We start from the raw sequence: 13381 nt of genomic DNA on the forward strand, positions 1-13381 counted from the left end.
AGCAGGTCTGACCTGGAGCCAGGTTGACCTACCAAAACTGACAAAACTCCCTTGAACCTGGTATGTTTAGCAGGAATCTCTGAGGCAACATAAATCTGCTGATTCATAAGATTTCAGATTTAATTCTTTCGAGTCTTGACTTGACATTGGACAGTTTAATGTTCATTCTGGTTCGTGAATCATATTTGCATGCCATGGTCCATTACGATAATACGATTTTGAGTCTTGATGTGATGATTGATCATATTCATATGGTAAACTTGGCTATGTTTGGGTATGATATGAGCAAAGTTTATCATACAAATATTCAGAATATATGGAATATGAGAATATCCATCATCAGGTCAATAATATTTATATATAAATGCTTCAATACAAAACTGATATGATTGAACACAATGATGGATCCCATATAAATATTAGGTGGGAGTACCATTTCGTAAGGAGTCATGTCTTTTGAGACACGCCCTTTCATAATTTTAACTTATTATTATTTATGTTATTTACTATTTGTATTATTTCATGTTCATGTTCATAACATAGCCTTCCTCTCAAGAAATGCTTTCTTCTCAAAGCATATGGATGAAAAGGCTTTTATAGTTGTACTTCCACTCGTAATGTCTTTGCATGATCTTGACGTTTTCATGGGTGATGATACTAGATGAAATGAACTTTTAAGCGCTGAGCAGAATTGTCAATCTGTCACATGATTTGGCCAACCTAATTCTATCCTATGTTGAATGTTACACTTATAGGCTTCCCACGATGAATTGTTATCATAAGACTTGATAATGCTGGTATCGCTATTCTTCGGTAGATATGTCAATTGTTTTCCTTCTAATTGATGCTGATGCCCTGATTGATTAATGTACTTGCTCTTGTGATTAGGACGTCCATAAGGTGTCTTAGTAGTGTTTTGTTGCTTTTATTTTGAAGTTTTGTTTTCTCTATGCATTGTTGTTGCATCTTTAATTTCCAATCTTTTAGTAGTAGGTACCCTCAGAATTGCTATCATTTGCACTGCAATATTTGAATGTCTTTACTTAATTGTGTAATGTCCTTTAGTGATTAATTGCCTATGGGAGGACAAAGTAGCCAATACAATCTCGTAGGCTATAGTCTTGAAAGGGGGCGAAATCCATTTTTTCCAATATTTCGGTCCACTTTGGGTGAACACTGTGTTGGATGGGGCAAAAAAAGCTCAAATTGGGGATTGCATTGCAACCCCCAATGTGGGAATATCTTTGATTTTTTGAGCTTGAGGCTTTGAGGGTTTTAAGACCCCTTATTTTTGATTAGTTTTGGTGGAGGTGATCCTATGGAGCATAAAAGCTTAGTAATAGACAAAAACATATATATATATATATATATATATATATATATATTTTATTAATAAACTGAATGATGGTTTTTTACAATGAGGGTCCCTGGCTTATATACTGCCATGGGTACCTTTTTGGGAAAGGGCATGATCTTATGATCATGCCCTTTCGTCTAATTACACTAAATAATTTTTACATAACATTGCCTCCCTCTTGAAAAGATGCTTTGTCCTCAAAGCATACATAATGATGGGTGTTTTTGGCGAAATGCTTTTGTCTCCCAAGAGGCTTCTTCTTTTGGTAGATTCTTCCACTTGATAAGGTATTCTTTAATTACTCGTGAATGTAACTTCTTCTCCCTGGTGGTGATGATCCCCTCTGGTTCTAGAATGAGCTTGCCTTCATCATCTAACATTGGCAGGGTAGTTTGTGCTGATTGGTGTTTGCCCAATGCCTTTTTAAGACAAGATACATGAAAAACATTGTGAACTCAACTATTATCAGGAAGGCTTAAGCTATATGCTACTTGGCTGATCTTTTTGTTGATCTGGTATGGTCCATAGAATTTCGGTGCCAACTTGTTTTTACCCTTCTGCTTTAGGGATACTTGTTTGTAAGGTTGAAGCTTAACAAATACCCACTCTCCAACTTCAAATTCTCTTTCCGATCTATGCTGGTCGGCTTGTTGTTTCATGCGATTCCTTGCAATACTTAGATTTTCTTTCAATGCTTGAAGGATTTTCTGGGTCTCTTCCAACTGGTCTTTAACTACTGGAACTCTAGTTTCGGTGAAGGCCAAGTCCTTCCATTTAGGAGGTTCATAGCCGTACAAAGCTTGAAATGGGGTCATTTTTGCAGAAGTGTGATACGTTGAATTGTACCACCACACAACGAGTTGTAACCATTGAGCCCATTTATTTTGCTTATCTGTTGAATAACAATGAAGGTAAGCTTCTAAGCATTTATTAACCATTTCGGTTTGTCCATCTGTTTGGGGATGATATGTTGAACTCATGTTGAGGTATGTCCCAACATGCTTGAAGAGTTCCTTTCAAAAGTTCCCTTTAAATTTGGCATCTCTATCACTAACAATGACTTTGGGAAAACCATGTAATTTGTAGACATTTTTACAAAACATCTCAACGATCTCTTTGGCTGAATCTGATTTCTTCATCCCTATAAAGTGTGCATATTTTGTGAGTCTATCGACTACTACGAGAATTTTGTCCTTTTCGTCTGACATGGGTAATCCCTCAATAAAATCCATTGATACTTCTTCCTACTTTTGATTAGGAATATTCAAGGAATGGAGTAGGCCAGGGGTCTTAACACTTTCACTTTTATTCCTTTGGCACTGTTCAAATTATGCTACATATTTTTGAATGTCATTACTCATTCCTTTCTAGAAAAAAGAACTTGGATGCATCAGTGCAAGGGATAGATGAAGAGCCCTCATAATCAAAATTGGGGTTGGCAACCATCATGTGTTTTATACTCCTCTTCCTCCCAATTTCAGCCCATGTTTCTTTTTGCCTTGCTTTTTCTTCCTCAAACTTCTCAATTTTTTCTAGCAACTCCTTTCCTAATATCTCCAATTTGTTCTGTTGGTGCTGCACATGGAGCAATTTGGCCTCTAATACCAACAAAGTGTTGTTTCAGCCTATGAATGCCCCCTCCACCTCCCTTAATTTTTCTATGACAAAATTTGCAATGTATTTGATTATCAATCATCTCAGCATATGCCCAAACAACATCTTTCATTCTAGGAGCCATTTTTTGATATTTGGACTTGGAAATGAAAGGAAACAAATTTGAAGATGAAAAGAAAAAGAAACAACTCTTCAATGTTCATTTATTTTACAAAAATTACTCTTTTCAAGTTCCAGATTTCCAAAAAAAAACACAAGCAAAGGCAGATTTGAGAAGTGAAAAAAAATAGCTTTAGGCTCTACCCTCTTCAATGTTGCTCCAACAAACCAACTTATCAATGCTGCTCCAATGATTGCCTAAGAAGCTCCTCACTGTTGCTCCAATGATTGCCCAAGAGACTCCTCACTGCTACTCCAAAAACCAACTCCACAACTCTTCACAAAATCCTCACAAATACTCACACGAATGCAATGAGATCGCTGTGTGGAAATGTGAGGGGGTTGGGTAAATTTTATAGGCTTGGGAGAGGTTAGATGGACATGCAAAAAGCTTAAAACCAAAAAAAGCCTAATTTGTAGTCTGCTTTCCCTCCCTTTTCCGCCGTTGACCAGGTTTGACTAGCTTGGCCGGTTTATGTTGGACTCGACCGAGCCGACTGGTTTGTTACCGAACCGACCGAGTCAGAGACCAGCTCGGCTGGTTCGGTAACATACCAGCCTTTGGCCTGGTTTTTGTACCGAGTTGACCCGGGTAGGTGTCCGACTTTGTCAGCTTGGCCGATTTGGAATCAGTTCGACCGTTTTTTAAAACAATGATATTAAGGAAAGTTCTCGTGTATTCTCCCCTTATATTAAGGAAGGTTCTTGTGGATTCTCCCCATATGACATTTCAGAAACCAAATTTATCCCTTATACTTTGTAGTTGGATTCAACGAACAATTTGGCTAGGCCTTGGCCTTTTACTAGCTTTGTGGGCTTGATTTCAAGGTCAAATTCAAGGATTTTAGCAATCTACCTCCCTCTCCTTCCATTAGTATCAGGCTGGGTCAAAACAATTTTAACCACATGATTAGGGACATAAGCTGTAATGTGTGAATGCAGGATATAATTTCTAAAGGCTTTGAGGGCTTGAATTAAGGCATAAGCTTGTTTTTCAATAATATCATACCTAAGTTCAACATCCCTCATGACTTTGGAAAAGAAGGCTATAGGTTGGTCATCACCATTTGTATTCTTCTGTAAAATTACAACAGCTAAGGTTGTCTTGGATGCAAAAGAAAATATGCTAAAAGGTGAAGAATAATAAGGGCTAGCTAAGGTAGGGGCCTCAGATATAACCTTTTTGATCTGATCAAAAGCATATCTAGCAGGAACTGTCCATTTCACTTCATTGTTTTTCTTTAGCATATCAGTTATATCTTTAACTATCTTAGCATAATTTGGGATGAATCTTCTGAGAAAATTGATCTTTCCAAGGAAGGTTTGTATCTCTTTCTTATTCCTTGGTAGAAAGTGGGTCTGAATCGCTGAAACTCTCTTTGGGTCAATTATAACTCCCTTCTTGGAGATTATATGCCCTAGTAATTTCCATTTCTTCACAACAAACAAAGCTTTCTTCAGATTGATGGATATGCCAAATTTCCTGCACCTGTCAAAAACCTTGCTCAAGTGTTTTAAATGATCTTCATCAAAATCAGAGAAAACAATTAAATCATCTAAATAAATGACACTAAATTCAGATGTTTTACCTACAAATGCTAGATCCATGGCTCTCTGGAAAGTGGCTCCAACAGTAGTTAACCCAAATGGCATTCTAGCATACATGAATGTACCCCAAGGTGTGGTGAAAGCAGTTTTGTCTTGGTCAGCTGGACTTACCATGATCTGGTTGTAACCAGAAAAACCATCTAGCATAGAGATCCTATTGGCACCTGAAACTTTCTGAAGTAGATGGTCCATTTTGGGCAATGGATAATTATCCTTTAAAGATGATTTGTTCAGATTTCAGAAGTCTACACATAGTCTAATCTCACCATTTTTCTTTCTGACAGGAACTAGGTTGGCTACCTAATTAGAATACCTTAAAGGTACTATGATATGAGCATCAAGAAACTTCTTAAGTTCTTTCTCAATGGTTGGAAGTAATATGGGATTGATTTTTCTCAGTTTTCGCTGAAAGGGTTTTGCTTCTGGTTTCAAAGGAATCTTATGCTTGATCAAAGATGTATCATAAGTTTTTAACTCATTATAAGACCAAGCAAAAACATCTTTGTAGTTTTTAAGAAGATTCAAGTATTTGGTTTTTACATCTGAAGGTAAGGTTGATGACAATTTAATATTTCACACATCATCCGCAGTCCCAATATTGCATTCTTCGATTTCTTCTTCAGGTGAGTTAAACAAGGGATTTTGAGAGACATCATTGTTATCAAATAGTTTTTCCAATGGGACTTATCCTTTAGGAATAAAATTATTAGATAATTGGATGATACCATGATCAAGAATTTTAGGACTGAATGAAGTTTCTGGATTTTGGTGATTTGTTTCTTGAACATCTTGTTGATCTTCTTCAATTTGCATATTTGAGAATTCATCAATGACTTGAAGGAAAGATTTTAATTGTTCATCATCTTCAAAAATCTGCCAATGTTTAAGGTTATTAGGAATTGATGGCCGATACTTGACTTGAATTTGGTATTCTAGCAACACTTGCTCAGGAATTTTGAAAGAGCTTGCTGAGACAACTAGTGAATCAACATGCATATTTTCATCTCTGGGAATAACAATTATGTTAAATCCTTGGAAGAAATTTTCAATTGTGTCCCAGGCCTCATTTCTATAGGACCTAAGCCTTGGGTGTTTTGTTTGACACAGATTTCTAACTTGGTTCACTATAAGCTCAAAATTAGAAAAGACACTCAAGTTTTGAACCTTTAAACTCCTAACTAGCTCAAGACCAAGAAGAAAAGCCTCAATACCAAGAAGAAAAGCCTCATACTCAGCCACATTATTGGTGACTTCGAATTCAAGTTTACATGACTGAGTTATGTTTTCCCTATTTGGTGATATTAAAACAATTCATGCTCTTGCTCCTTCCTTTGAGCAAGAGCCATCAAAGTAAAGTTTCCAGATATCTGATTCTACAACTTTGGGTTTGGAAACAATATATTCAATGGCAAGTTGAGTGTTTGATGAATTTTGTGAAGATAATTGGAAGCAACCGAAATCCTGATCCACTGCATAGATAGGGTGGTTTTTTGCTTGATCAGACCTACAAACAATATGAAGGAATCTGACTCCCCTATATAACCTTAAATGCTCACCTCCATACACTGGAATAGTAGCAAAAGACATGTCCATATGAAGCGATCCTCCAAGTTTAGCACAACATGATTTGGATAGAAACATGCCAAACTTGGCAGGAATTTCAGTGACAACTATGTCTAAAACTATGCTCTTGACAGGTATTTGAGCTAAGGTCACAACTAGGTCTTTGATCAATCCTAGGCATGGTACTTTTTTTGAATCAAAGGTGTAAAGGTCATGATAGGAACAGGTACTTGTAACTGAAGCTGGTCCATAATTACCTTCGGCATAAGGTTATGAGATGCTCTAGAATCCAACATGCAGTTATACAAAAGAAAATCATGAGCTTTTAATGTTACATAGAATGGTGGAACAATTTCATCGATCATATCAGAACTAGGGCCAAACACTACGGAGAGTTTTTCATCTTACAGACTAATAACATCTCCATCAACATCTACACTAGAGGACTGTATCCATTTAGACACTTGATTTTTATAACCAGGGTTTTTGGAAAGTTCAGCTAAAGGTATAGGAATATTGACCCTTTCCAATTCCTTTTCAATATTAAAAGTTGTCAAAATGGTCTTTTTAGATGAAAAGGTTTCAATGGATGACTCTGTAGTCTGAGGTGTTGGAGTTTGTGTTTGAATAGTTTTCATTGCAGGTTCAATTATGGTGGTTGATTTTGGAGGTCTACCAGGATCCTAATCTTGGTTTTAGATCATACCTCTTATTCAATTTTGCAATCAGAAATTCAGAGAACGCTAGGTATTTTGAAAGTTGAGCATCTCCTTGTTCTTGTTCAAAAGACCGAGGTGAAGATGAAGGAATTATTGCCATTTGTACTGCTGAAGAATTAATATTATTGATATCTTTAGTGATTAAAGGGCATGTACCCTGTGACTATCATCAATTAGCAAAGGTGGTTGAATGTTTTGATCAAAACCTGGTCTCTGAAGAATTTGCATTTGAGGAGTTCTCCGGAATTGAGTTTGAGCTTGAGGTCCGAAAGCAATTTGCTGAGCAGTTCTAGGCTGTGTTTCAATTTTAGAAATCCTATTAGAAAGGTTTCTAAGTAAAGATGTAATTTCATCAATTTTCTGATCTTCAAGTTTAGATTTGGAAGAAGATGAATCATCAACCCTAGCTATTAGTTTTCTTTCTTCTTTCTCTGCTTTAGCTTTAAGCTTGCCAGAAGCTAACCTATTGGCTTCTAGCTATATAGCATTTGTCTGCGTGTTTTCTAATGTATTAGAAACTCTTTCCCTTAGCATGACTGCGAAGTCATCATCAAATGCTTTGGAAAATCTGACCTTTGCAGCTACTATTGGTGGTTTACAATCAACAGGCATTTTATGATAGAGTTTGTTAAATCTTTTGATGAATTCAGCAACTGGTTCACCAGGGTTTCTCTTTAATTCCTCAAATTTAGTGAGAAAGTAAACATGATCTTTCTTTACCCCCCATTGATTTTTGAAGATAGTTCTGAGCTCATTCCATGTTCTGATAGAGTCAGCTCTAAGTTGCCTAAACCAGATCATAACATTTCCTTCTAACAATTGTACAAATAATCTCATATAAACATTTTCCTCTTCAATGTTCATATTGTCAGCAAAATCTAGGAAAGCTGATACATGATCCTCTGCTGAGGGACCTGTTTCTCCATGAAACCTAGGCAGATGTTTTAGATATCCATCAGGAAAATTTCCCAAGTTTGCAAGCAGAACTAAGGCAGCATACCTTTCTTGCACAATGGGTCGAAAAGCCATAAGAGCAGGAGGAGTATGGGGTGACTGAGTGGATGATGATGATGATGAGGAAGAGGAAGAGGAAGATGAATCAGTAGGGGTATTAGTATGTGGAGGAGAGGGAGGAGACCTCTTTAAGGACTTCAAAGGGGTTTTAATAACCAACTTTTGAACTCCTGGTGGGAAGTCTTCTTTATTATCAAACAAAGGATTTGAATAAACAGAAAATGTCTCTTCAAGATTAGTAGAGGTTGATGGAATAGAATAAGGAGTTGGGGTAATGAAATCTTGAGGCTTGAATTCGGGTAAATGTAAACCCAATTCTTCCTCAAATGAAGGTGATTTGATAGGAATGGATGGGACTTGATATGACTCAAGTGATTGAATTAAAAAGGCCGATGGAAGATCTACTCCTCTAGATATAAGTTCAGAAACCCTAGGAGGTAGTTCAGTCCAGTCAAGATGGGTTGGTATAAATGAAAAGGGATCTACAGATGGGATGTCTTCAGGGTGTAAAGCTGAAGAAGAAGAAGAGGTTCTATGTCTTCTCCTTGAAGAGGCTCCCCTAATAAGTCTTTCTGGATCTGGTAGAGGGTTAACAATCTCAAAATCAGAACATTATCTAGTATGCTTAAGAGGAGCCAACTTGGACCAGTGGAATCGCCAGGTGAAAGATTTTGACCTATAACCTTATCCTTTATCCACCTTAAAGGAAAGGGAAAATTGTTGCCCCAGGGAAAATTTAACTTTCAATCCTTCGCTCCCTGGCGGTGGCGCCAATCTGATGTTGTCCTTTGAGATAACCTAAGGTCAATAAGCTATGCCAAAGCATCGATAATGTTTTGTTTGTTTTAAATGGTTGGATGACCAGTGAACTGTTTATAAACACGTGCTTTAAACTTAGATAGACTCTTAATAAAATAAAAGTTTGTTCTTTAAATACACATGGTTATTTTGATTTTAATGGGATGGATAATTAGAATATGGAGAAGTATAAGTGATTTAATATTCAGACTGAGTATTTAACCATTTATAAGATGAAATTAAGAAAACTGTGTTTTCTTAATCAACAAAATATAATTAAACTATTACAGGGATTTAGTGTAATTTAGGTTCAAAGAGGAATTTACAATAATAGATAGTCCTGTAAATTAATTTCTTATTTAAATTACAACTTCACAGAGGATTCAAAATGAAACTGATATTCAATTAAATTTTCAATCGGATGACTGTAAAAGAATTAATTTATATGAAGAATACACGATGAAAACAACTCACTGAGAGACAAACCATATGAAGTAAATCCATAATCTTTTATTATCTCAAAAATGCTCCAACTTAGTACAAATATGCTTGATAACTGGTTGAAGGGTGCAACCCTGAATACTTCGACAAAATGAAGTATTTAAACAAAATTACAAAAATATTACAATTAATGCCTGAGTGACACGACATTCTATTATTAACTTAGAACTAACATAAAAGAAGTAATACGATCAAAAGGAATGAATCGGAACATCTGGCCCTGCTTTGAAGGAGAACAGTTTCCGAGTGGCCACTATTCGTGTGCTACACTGGTGAAGCTGACCTGTCCTTTAATCCTGAAATTCACACAACTTGTCCCATCGCTCTTCATCTGGAATAGCAATCTTGGTTACCTTGCGGTAGATTTCATCTACCTCAGTATACCGAGCAAAAGTGGGTTTAACTGTAAAAATATGTTTTTATCTCATGTTGAATAAAACTTATGTTGTTGATGGCTTCGTAAAACGTTTTGCCTGTCATAGAACCTTTGATGTTGGAAGACTTAGCTGTATCCTTGGCAATGTCCTGAATCTTCTTCATGTAGTCTTCTCTGGTCATTAACTTGTCATTGATTACAAACAGTGAAGGCAAACATTTCTTGTTCAATGCATCTATCCTGTTGGAAAACCTGTTAACTGCCACTTCTAGAGTGTTACACTTCTCTGTTAGCTGCACAACCAAGTTCTTCTTTGTTAAAACTTTCTTCACCTCCAGGATGCTTTCTGTTCAGTCATCTACTCCTAGATCATCCAACTCATATTTGTTTTTGGAGTTGAGGAACTTTATGATGCTGTTGGCTGTAGCGGGGATTTCTCCCAATTGAGCATTTATGGTGGCAATGGTTTGCTTGGCCTTTTCCACCAATTCCTTCTGCTAGAATATAATCTGGATACATGGCCAGATTTCATCTATCTCTTCAATGATATTATTCCAGATAATTTCTTTAACATGGGCTGGTGTGTGGCCAATAGAAGATTCAACTGCCGACTTCTTCCATGCCTCTATCTGATTTTGAGATCTCTGAAGCTCTGTTACATGAAAAGTCTCAGTTTTCTTCTGATTATCCTCTAGAAGTTTCACTTGAGCTTGCAAATTTTTTATCTCTTCAGTTTGGAGAGACATGTTTTGCACATCATTTGCCAATTGATCTGCAACATCTCTTGTACTTGTTGTAGCAGATATGGCTGTAGGAATGGCTGTGATAGGAAGTGCTTCCAAATGGACAACAATCTTTTTAGCAGCTTTCTCCTTTTCTTTAATCAACTTCTCCATCTCTGTCTCCATTTGCTTCAGCTGTGTACTCTGCTCCATGATGAGCTTCATCATATTTGCCTTGTGTCTTTGTCTCTTCAATATCCTTAGCCAGAGGATCTTCTGTAGCTGGCAGTTTTAACTGCTTCCTCAATGCTGCTATGTCTAAATTCTTTTTCTTCACAAGTTCCTCTGCAACATTGATGTTTGAAGGGTCATAACCTAGTTTGATCACCAAGTCCTCTAGGGTTTTAATCCTGGTGTCTTTGGCAAGTGCAAAGACCATCTCCATCTTCAGCTATGATTGGACATTTGCTAATGTAACCTACAGTTTAGACAAACTCATAGTAATGTTAGTGACAGTTGAAAAGATCATTTCCCAGTTTGCTTGTGCATCTCCATTTGGTCAATGGGATGTATATCCTTTAAATCAAACCCAAAAGTTGTCTTCTTGTAGTCTGATGTTGCCTTGGGCTGGGGAACTTGAGCTTGGAGGAATGCTATTTGCATTTTTCCTTTTTCTGAATCAAAGGCTGACAACAACCTGCTTTGAGCACCGGAAGTCTGCTTCCAGAACTGATTGTAGGTGTTAATCTTCAAGGCCTCATTTCTGACTTTTATATCCTTGAAGATGTCCATTATACTCTTCTCTGTTTCCCCTGTAGTAGATGTGCTAGTTTGCATAAGTTGCTGCTGCTCTTGTGAAGTCGTAGAAGTACTAGGAGACAGTGTGGTCTGATCACCCACTAATGAGGAAACAAGTGGCTCATTAGTGGTGAGAATGTTTTCCTGCTCTGAGTCCTTACTGAGGCTTAGTTTGGAACTAAGTCTGGTCTTCTTTCTATACACGATCTTGAATCCTTCACTGAAAATGTTAGTCCCTAATGGGGACTCTTCCTCTCTGCTTCTCTTAGCTGTTTTCTCCTGCATGGTAGGAGTTTGCACTGTAGATGATGATACTAGTTGTTCTTCTGCCTCTTGTAGGGTATTCTCAACCCATTCTAGTTGATTCTTGTACTTTTCTATCTCTGGCCTGGCTGTGTGAAAATAAGGAGTAGACTTGGTTTCTACTCTTAATCTAGAAATGATCCCTAATGGATCATATGACCAGGTGAAGCTAAGGCTGAACTACATTTCCTTTAGGAGCTTATCTGCTTCTTCTCCTGCTGCCCTGCTGTTGCAAATGAAAGGCCCAATCTGTGTTTTGATTTTGAACTGGGACTTCTTCTTGGCAGCAACAAAATGGATTTCATCCATATTAGCATCTGCCTTATGTACTCCAGAGCAAAAATCCTCATTGGGAGGAATTTAGCCAGCTTTTAAGGTGCAAGCTCACACCCAAAAATCCTCAGTTCTATATAGTTTTGGTAAAGGTACCAATCCCCTGTTTGAACTTGGTCTGATAGCTGCGACACCTTTCTCATTTCTTCACTGATCCTCGGTTCTATTCTGCTGCTTAGGAGACCGATTGCTGGATGAACAAACATTTCTGTAAATTGTTTATATGTGTATTCCTTCTGTTCCTTCATCACTAGAGTGGTCCAAAAGATGACTAATTGCTAGTTCCCTGAAAGTATAAGAACATGCAAACTAACACAGAGGCATATTTGAAATCCTCCTCAGTTGGAAATTTGATAAGCTATTGATGAATTGATTCTGCAAGAAATTGGCTAAAGTTAAATACAATGGAGGGCTTAGGATCAGCAGAGAAAATGAACAGAAATCCTATGATGGCCTCATCTACCCACTGATCAGAGTAGTAGCCAAGGAGGTATGAGACAATTGTGATAATCTGCTTGGATCTTTCAGGGAAAATGGATGAGAGATAAGGAGGATTTTTCTTTGGCAATGAAGCATCTCCTGTCAAGAAAAGTTCTAGGGTTTTGGCCCTCTTGGAAAAGTCCAATTTCTGGTACAGTTCAATTAGTGCTTCATAGGAAAATGGGGTAGCATTCTCTACTGTGGGGGCCTGCATCATTTGGTCTATGGCCTGAGGAGTAATGGTAAACAAAATTTCTCCAGTGGGGGTAATGATGGCCCTTTGGCTTGGCAAATAAGATGCATGACACTTCCTAACAAACTCTGGGGTACTGTGGGTACGAGGAAAAATGTAATGGGGTAAATTAGACTCCCACAGCTGGATATCATCGGACTTATCAATGTACTTGTCCTCGAGCCAACAATACATCTCAAAAAGGTTGAATTCACAGAGAGTTTCGTGAATTTTATAGTCTCTGTCAGCCAAAGGAACGTGATGAAGATCTATGGGAGGATAGATTAGAGGATTGATAGGTTCCTCTGGTCCTTTGTCCTTTGGAGGCATCTTGGCTAAGGCTAAGAACAGGAGTGAAAACTGGATTGGAGGCTTGAATATACAGAGGGAAATCAGGTTTTGAGGGCAAGAACAAAAGCAATAGGCTGAAAACAGGTGAGCAGAGGGTGTCGCTGGCAGGTAGAAACAGTGGAAGTTTTAGTCCAACAAACCTGTAACAAATCAATTAATAGTGATAATGCATGAATTCTGTAACTTGTTTACAAGCGGAAAGGAGGTTTATATAATCAATTTGGTTTTTCCGTTGAAGGTGGCGCGGGTCTGTTGGATTAACGACTAAACCAATTGATTGCTTAACGACTTAATTATGGAGGGAATGGATGTGATTTGATGGAGTTAACGGGCGAATGATGTGGCAGAAGGTAAGTGGCGGGAGTGCAATGGGTAGGAGAGCGGTATCAGGAGTGAGGGAAACAACTTTTCGGGGGGGGGGGGGGGGGGGGAGTGGTTAGCGGTTTCACCCAT

The 13381-nt window shown here is 37.7% G+C and overlaps 1 protein-coding gene across 1 annotated transcript in view; it reads left to right on the forward strand.

The window, feature by feature from the left end:
* LOC149146593 (mannosyl-oligosaccharide 1,2-alpha-mannosidase MNS1-like) overlaps nt 1-13381 on the forward strand; it is a 185754-nt gene that overhangs the window by 48797 nt on the left and 123576 nt on the right. The window lies entirely within an intron of this gene.

The sequence above is a fragment of the Pinus tabuliformis genome, chromosome X (assembly GCF_031772625.1).
Source record: "Pinus tabuliformis cultivar Carrire ecotype Pingquan chromosome X, CPIR1, whole genome shotgun sequence".
Taxonomy (NCBI): Eukaryota; Viridiplantae; Streptophyta; class Pinopsida; order Pinales; family Pinaceae; genus Pinus; species Pinus tabuliformis.